Source organism: Lygodium microphyllum, chromosome 6 (genome assembly GCF_053477565.2).
Source record: "Lygodium microphyllum isolate KBCC chromosome 6, Lygodium_microphyllum_v1.1.10, whole genome shotgun sequence".
In the NCBI taxonomy this organism is placed as follows: Eukaryota; Viridiplantae; Streptophyta; class Polypodiopsida; order Schizaeales; family Lygodiaceae; genus Lygodium; species Lygodium microphyllum.
Window position 1 is genome coordinate 142,136,474 of NC_141140.1, and position 8,188 is coordinate 142,144,661.

Consider the following 8,188-nt stretch of genomic DNA (forward strand, 5'->3'; position numbering starts at 1 on the left):
AATTAACATTCTTTTCCTTGCCAAGATATTCAATTAGCAATGATAATTTCCTAGCAATTTGAACAACGTAAAAAAAACCTTTCATGAATTTCATCATGACTTGTTGCAAAAAGAATAGGGTTAATGGTGCAAGATGCAGCTTTTATACCTTCAGGAATTTAAATTGAAATATACTACTATAGTAAGTAGATAATCTTGTTCGTAATTCGTTATAAATGCATGATGCTATTCGAATGAAATTACGTTCTATACATTATCTTTTGTTCAATTAAACTGAACTCCTTCATTGTAAATAACTCGGAAAAATATATCCTATCCCTAACAATTTCTCTTTGCCTGATTGACTTAAAATTGAAAAAAACCAAGAAGGAAAAACCTGGTTTTGCAGTGAGATATCCACATGGATAGCAAGAGATGATCCTTCGGTAGCTACTCCTTGGACTTTCTTAGGCGGCATCGCAGTTCGATCGTGAAGGCAGCTTCTACTCTTTCTTCCGGATTTCCACCGTCTCTCTTTCGAGGCAAGAAGTCGATCAAAAAGTTGACCACCGGAAGGGATAATAAGACCTCTAAAATCCTAGCTTCTTCGGAGAGAAAAAGGTTCGTAAGCTTAAGGGATAAAAGATCTATAGGATATAATCACGGTGGAAAGATTATGTGTGAGCGTGGCTTCACAAACATCTATGAAAGCCCTTGGGATATCTTTGGCAACGGAATGGAAGGATTTGGGAGTTTTTCAAACCCAAAGGAAAAATTGAAAAATAACACAAGGGTTTATAGTTGGGAAAAAAGTTGTGTACGAGGTTTAGAAAGGGCTTAGGAGTGTACAAAAGAAAAAGAATATATAAGGGTAAAACACGGGGTCAAACACAAGACGGGACTTATGGTTTTAGGCACGGGGATTAAGGGTTTTCTCCTCCTAGAGTAAGGTGAATTTTTAAGGGACTTGGCTTTAATGCACCCCGGAAAAGGGTTAATCGTACCTCGGAAAAGGCTTAAGTCTACCCCAGAAAAGGGGTTAATGCACCACGGGAAAGGGGGCTTGGGGGTTTAAAAGCCCGGGGGAGGGGGAATGAAAATTCACAGGAAGGGATAAGAGGGGGTGAATGGGGGCTTGATTAGCCCCCCCTTAGAAAGCTTCCACTTCCTTTATCACGTGGCAGGAGGGGGGAAAAACAATCTGCCGGGGGGGAATGGGAAATCTAACGGTGGCGCTGTGAAGAGGGAAGTTGGAGGAGATAGGCGGCAACGGCCGGCTGGTGGTGGCAACAATCGAGCAGGGCGGCGTGTATCTTCTTCTCCTCCTTCCTCGTTAACCGTGCGGCCCTCCCTCTTTAAATAGGGGAGGGGAGGGAATCCTCCCCCCTTGCCTGTCACCATGGATGGCGAGGGGCCTGAGCAAGCTCCAGCGAGGAGCTTGCTGGCCCCCCCCCTTCTATTCCGTATCAGATTGCGGCATCACGGCTTAGCTCATGCGCCGCCATGAATGGCAAAAAACAATTTTTTTCTTTTACTTATTCAATATATTACAGTTGATCACTAGTAGCTATGACTTGCCTTTCACCAATAAATAGTGAATACCACCACGTCGAGCTATATTCATCCCCATGATTAAGGCCTTGTATTTTGTCATGTTGTTAGTAAACGCAGTACCTAGATAAACTCTCATTTTCATTATGACTCTGCGTCGGGGATCTTTAATAAACATATTGACACTCATATGCTTAGCGGGCCCTTGTGAAGCTCTGTTAAAATACAAAGTATAGACCTATTCTTCATTGACAAGCCACACCATACCAATCACCCTACTTACACTTATGGTAGTCAAGGTCAAGCTGAGAGAGAGGATGTATGATAGGTACAATCCATTCTTCCTCAATAAACTCACTAGGGATGCTAATAAGAACCCTATGACAATGGTGGCAATAGACCTTAATATCCTATGTGGAAAGATCTATCTTGCCACTCAATAATATGATAACCCTTACTCCACCAAATCACTCGACCTTGGTGGTAATGCTACTCTAAATATGGATATTCAAGATAAGGAATGATTTTGCCCATCCAATTGCCTTGCCATCTACTATAAGTTTAAGCTGGATCTTGGAAGACATGTAAAGGCACCAAGTCCGATGTTAGCCTTACACATAATAGGGCTTTAACATATTAAAGTTTACTTTATTTTTAAACTCTACCCCTTGCAAATCTACTGAAAGTGCTGTAGAACTATTCTTTCCTATACAAACGATCTTACAAGGGCCATCGCATTTGGGTTCTAACTTGCGAGGAAATAAATTGTGATGTGCATCATAGTATAGGACCACAAGTGACCCTTCAGAAATTTACATCTTTTAGCATGAAGGTCATAAAGCACTTTCATCCTCTTCTTCCCTACCTCTTGATGTAACAAAGCCTGCAATCAAATCTCATCAAAATGTGCTAGGGAGGTTAACCAAAGAATGGTTCCTCTTTACCCAAAGAATGGTTCAATGCAAATCTCACAGTGGGTAACTCAATTTCCAAGGGCAAGTCACACTCTTTCCCATATACCAACTTAAATGGGGTGTGGCATGTTACTCTCTTGAATGTGGTATTATAAGTCCAAATAGTCACACGAAGTTTCTTATCCCAGTTACGCTTACCCTCAGATACAATCTTGGATAAAATCCCTACAAGAAGTTGCTTGTTTTGGTACTCTCTACTTGTCCATTTTCTTGGGGATTATATGGGGTGGTTTTATTATGTTTAATTTTTAGAGCTTTAGTCAAGGCTTCTATGATCTTATTTAGAAAAAAGTGTATCCCACGATCAGATACCAGTTCTTTAGGTGGACTGAAATGGGAGCATACATATTTCATAATAAAACTAATTGTTTCATTGGCATTGTCCTTCATCATAGCTCGAGCTTCATAATATTCAATAAAGTATTCCATCACCGCAATGATATAATACTTCCATGTAGTAGACGAAGGATGCACAAGTTAAACAATATCGATACCCCACTTCTCAAAGGGAAAAGTCACAAGAATAGAATTAAGTAGCCACTTATTATTTTCCCTAGCATCCTGTCTCTAAGAGACATCACAATGTTTAACTTATGCAAAAGCATCTTAGAAAACCGTTGTCCACCAATAGCCAACACATAAAGCTTTTTGGGCAATGAGCCATCCAACAAAATGGCCTCCACATGCTAAATATCATGAGATTCCTCTTGAATAAAGGGTACCTCATTAGGCAAACACAATGACGATAAATCTCATCTACTTCTTTTCTATATAAGATACCCAGTATTATTTTTTTTAAAAGTTCTTGTTGCTTAATCTTCCTCTCCTCAGATTTAGAAAGAGTTTTCGTTGAGTTGCTCATTGATAGATAATGTGTGATAGATGCATACCATAACAGAATAGAGGCTGCACCAATTTTGCACAAGTCCTCGCAATCATCACTAATATTAGGCTCCTACTCTTCCTTAGGCTCACCAAAATCTACTAGACACTCTATGATACCATGCAACTTTGGTGGCTTGCTCCTAATCTCACAGTCAAACTCCTGCAAAGAGATCAACCACTTGGCTAGGCAACCAGGGGGTTTAAATTTTTTCAGTAAAATAAGCACAATCCCTCTACCCTCCTCGGTGAAGAACACCACCTTCTCATAAAGTATATAATGTCTGAACTTCTTGGTAGTGAACACCATAGCCAAGTAAACCTTCTCCAAATAGCTATAAGGAAGTTCCAAAATTTCCCAACTTTTGGCTTGCGAATGCAATAGGATGATAAAGTTGTGTCTCCTAAATTTGGAATAGGCAACAACTATTACTATACCTTGTCATCCAGTTGTGAATATATAGAAAACCTCACCTCTTTTTGGAGCTTTTAAAAGCATCACTTTGGATAATTCCATTTTAACATCTTCAAACACCACTTTGCATGCTTCTGCCTATTCAAAAACATAGCTGTGAGATAAAAGATTCGTCAAGGGTAATGAACGTTCAGCCAATGCATTAATGAATCGACGATAGTACCCCATGGATGAAACAAAACTATGAACTTCCCTAGGGCAAGTGGGTGGGCTTAGGGCCACAATAGCAACTACCTTTTCCAGGTTAGTGAAAATATCAGCTGCACTTATAACATGACCCAAGAGCAAACCATAAGGCACCCTAAATACACACTTTCAAGGATTCAACTCTATACAATATTCATGACATGGCTCAAAGCATATGTGTAGAACAATCAACTGTCTATGATGAATCATGGTAGCTTCCCCCAAATCATCTATGAAAAACTTTATCTCTTCAGGAGATATATTGGCAAACATCTTGGCAGTCCTTCTTTGCCAAGAGACCCAGGAGCATTACATAGGCCAAAAGCCATTACATGGTACGCAAAAGTACCAAAAACTATAATGAACATCGTCTTTAACTTATCCTCTTCAACTATGGTCGTATGATTATAACCTGCAAAATAGTCCATGAAAGAGTATATCTCTCGCCAATTGATCTAAAATCTGACCGATAAAGGGCAAAGGATAATTGCCCTTCATTGTCTGCTTGTTCAATTCCTTAAAATTGACACATAGGTGGATTTGATTGTTCTTTTTCTTTCTTATTTATCATCGGTGAGTGCCATTCTGTATGTTCAATGGGAAAGATCATACCAGGCTTCCTTAAATGCATCAATTTCTCAAAAAGGGGCTTTCAACTCAAAAGGCATACATCTAACCTTTTACCTCACTAGCTTACTATCTTCTTTCAATGGAATGGTATGCATGGCAATAGAGGGGGGAATTCCCTTCAATTTGTCATAACTCCATGGAGATATATCCCTGAACTCTTGTAGGAGTGTGCCACATAATAGGCACGCTCATCAGTAGATAACATAGTGTTGAGTTTAATGGGGCAGGGATCATTGTGAATCCCAAGATCTAGCTCTATCACATCAGCATCACGACTCTTGTCCTTTGCCTCTATTGGCTCATTTAAATATACTTGGTAAATCTCCTTAGCATCAATAGAACCCTCTTCGAAATCACTGAAACTTGAGGTTCCAACAACTAAGGTCCCCTCAAGTACCTCCCATTCTATAGTGGGAAGTAATGCCCTTTCATCCACCAATGGGCGCTTAGGGTATGGATCCAGAATTGTTCTCTTTAATCCACACCCTGACCAATTGGGATATCCACCAGAAAATCGGAATGTAATATCCACAGGCGTCCAAGAAATAATTGATAGCTTCACCTCCTAACAAATCAAATAATAGGAAAGACAAAGATGCACGCAATATTAGTAATTGTCACATGTACTTGCACTACCATTCCTTTCAATCGCCTTAAGCTATCATCATCCATTTTTAAAACCGTCGTGATATCCTTTTGGATTGGTAGACCAAATATCTCCCCAATAAATCTATACTCATAATATTTACAAATGATCCGAGGTCCACCACCACTGCATTTTCTATCAAGATACCATCGACATATGCTTGCTTCTCTACATGATCCCACCATTCACTACCCACTCAATGGACACCAAAAAATTCTACAACATAACATGTTCATAGGATTCTCTTAAACTCCTTATGAACATTCAATGATAGTTTGGTTAGTTGTAGCAGATTGACATCCAGTTTGTTGACTTCACATAGGATGTTTGCTAGGTCAAACTCATGGAAGTTTGCCACTACTCTCTTCTCTTTCCACACCAATTGCTCTTTTGGCTGGCTGTTGGCTTAATGACATTTGGAGGAGCTGGCAACAAAGGCACATTCTACATCATGCATCATCTACCATTCGAGTTGGTCACATGGGTATTGGTCAACAGACCTTGATCTTCACTAACCAATCCCAAATTATTTCCAGGACTAAGCTTGAATTTAAATTTTCCCTCAATGCGTAGGCCACTTGTAAGAAGGACTCTACTTCCTCTGCTGGGGTAATAGCAATATCTATATCTACTCTAGAGACACTACTCAACTACACTTGGATATTGAAGTCCAATCCATGTAAGAAATATTGCAGTTGGAAAGCAGGTGGGATAGAAATAGAGGCTTTCCATTTGCAAAAGACCTCTTTCATCTTCTTGGCAATGCATTTTCATGGGACTCTTAACGTGTCACATTTAGCACACATAGCCAATATTGTCCACCTCTCTCAAGGGAAAATTCCCTTCAAAAGGTTGCATAAAATAAATTGATTGTGGTTATGGTACCAACTTCTAAGTCGTGATACCACATTGTAGCCCTCCCTTTTAGGGTCATGTTAAAGACCATCATTAGATGTCTCTCCTCTTGAATTCGACAAATATCAAGCTCCACATCCTCCTTTGCCACTAACCCATTAAAGATGGGTAGAGGGAAACCTAAAGCTAGCAAATCCGATGTTCTTGCAGGAATTGCACTAGGTTGCACCATAAAAACAATTGGATTTGCTATATAAGTTTGCAATGGTGTGACTGCAACCCCACTTGAAGTGGGTTGACGTACTAGGAAGGGGAGCACTAGAGCTTCCTCCTCCTAATGGACTATTTGTGGCACTAGGGTCATTAAGACCTCTCCCTTGTAGGGGTATCGGGCTACTACATTGAGGGGAATACCTCTTAAATATTTCAGTCTACCATCTAGCCCTTTCAACTCTTTCTTGTTTTTGGATCTCATCTTGACAATGTTTATCGGGAAATAATGGGTCTATCTCGATTCTCTTTGACATAAACTAACTGACTAGTCCCTAATTAACCAAGGTTCAAGAATTGCCACTTATCGACAACTCCCAACAAATGCACCACCTGTTGGGCCCGACACTAGCTCTAGGGCTCTAGCCAAACCCACTATACTCACCCAAACAACCTCATGGCCAAGAGTGTATAGACACTATGAACTGATTTATTGAAAGAACGTGTTTGCAGATACAATCTCTAGATTCTAGCGCAGCGTGATGTCCAACCTGACTCCAAGTAGAGGGAGTACCGAAACATATACATGGCTAGCACCTCCTAACACAAAAAGGGAGCACTCCCCATCTCATCGTTGTGGCCCCACTACGGGCCCTAGGATGCATTATCTCAACATATAACACATGCGCACAAAGTCCACTCTTCACAATATTCATTCCAGAAGATAATATATTCCTCATCAAATCAGTCTCCAAGGAAATGATTATACTAAACCTACAGCATAGAGAGCCTCATACACATCGTGGGTCAATAGTTTGAAACCAAGTGCTATGCATCCAAGAGATAGTTTTCTTTATACCATGTCGATGTAATGCAATGCAATGCGCAAAGTGGATGACTTTGAGTGCACAAACATTTTACTTAAATGAAATCAGCATTGTGAATGTGCTCAAATATTATTTTCATGATTTTCTTTCACTAATGACTTTGTTGTGATGATAAGGCAGTGTCGGACTACTTTGTGCCACTTTACCTCTTAATACTCAAAATAAGATCAAAACATGTATGAAAAGTGTAGCAAAAAAGTCAAAATTTGAACCATATTCAATACATAAAAACCCCTCTCTCCCTATTGTTTAGGGTTTTCCTTGCGATGGGTAGGTTAAGAGGTGTTTGCAGATACAATCTCTGGATTCTAGCCCAGCGTGATGTCCTTCCTAACTCCAAGTAGAGGGAGTACCTAAACATATACATGGCTAGCACCTCCTAACACAAAAAGGGAGCACTCCCCATCTTATCGTTTGCAGATACAATCTCTAGACTCTAGCCCAACGTGATGTCCTTCTTGACTCCAAGTAGAGGGAGTACCTAAACATATAATCTCTAGATTCTAGCCCAGCGTGATGTCCTTCCTGACTCCAAGTAGAGGGAGTACCTAAACATATACATGGCTAGCACCTCTTAACACAAAAAGGGAGCACTCCCCATCTCATCGTTGTGGCCCCACTACGGGCCCTAGGATGCATTATCTCAACATATAACACATGCGCACAAAGTCCACTCTTCACAATATTCATTCCAGAAGATAATATATTCCTCATCAAATCAATCTCCAAGGAAACGATTATACTAAACCTACAGCATAGAGAGCCTCATACACATCGTGGGTCAATAGTTTGAAACCAAGTGCTATGCATCCAAGAGATAGTTTTCTTTATACCATGTCGATGTAATGCAATGCAATGCGCAAAGTGGATGACTTTGAGTGCACAAACATTTTACTTAAAAGAAATCAACATT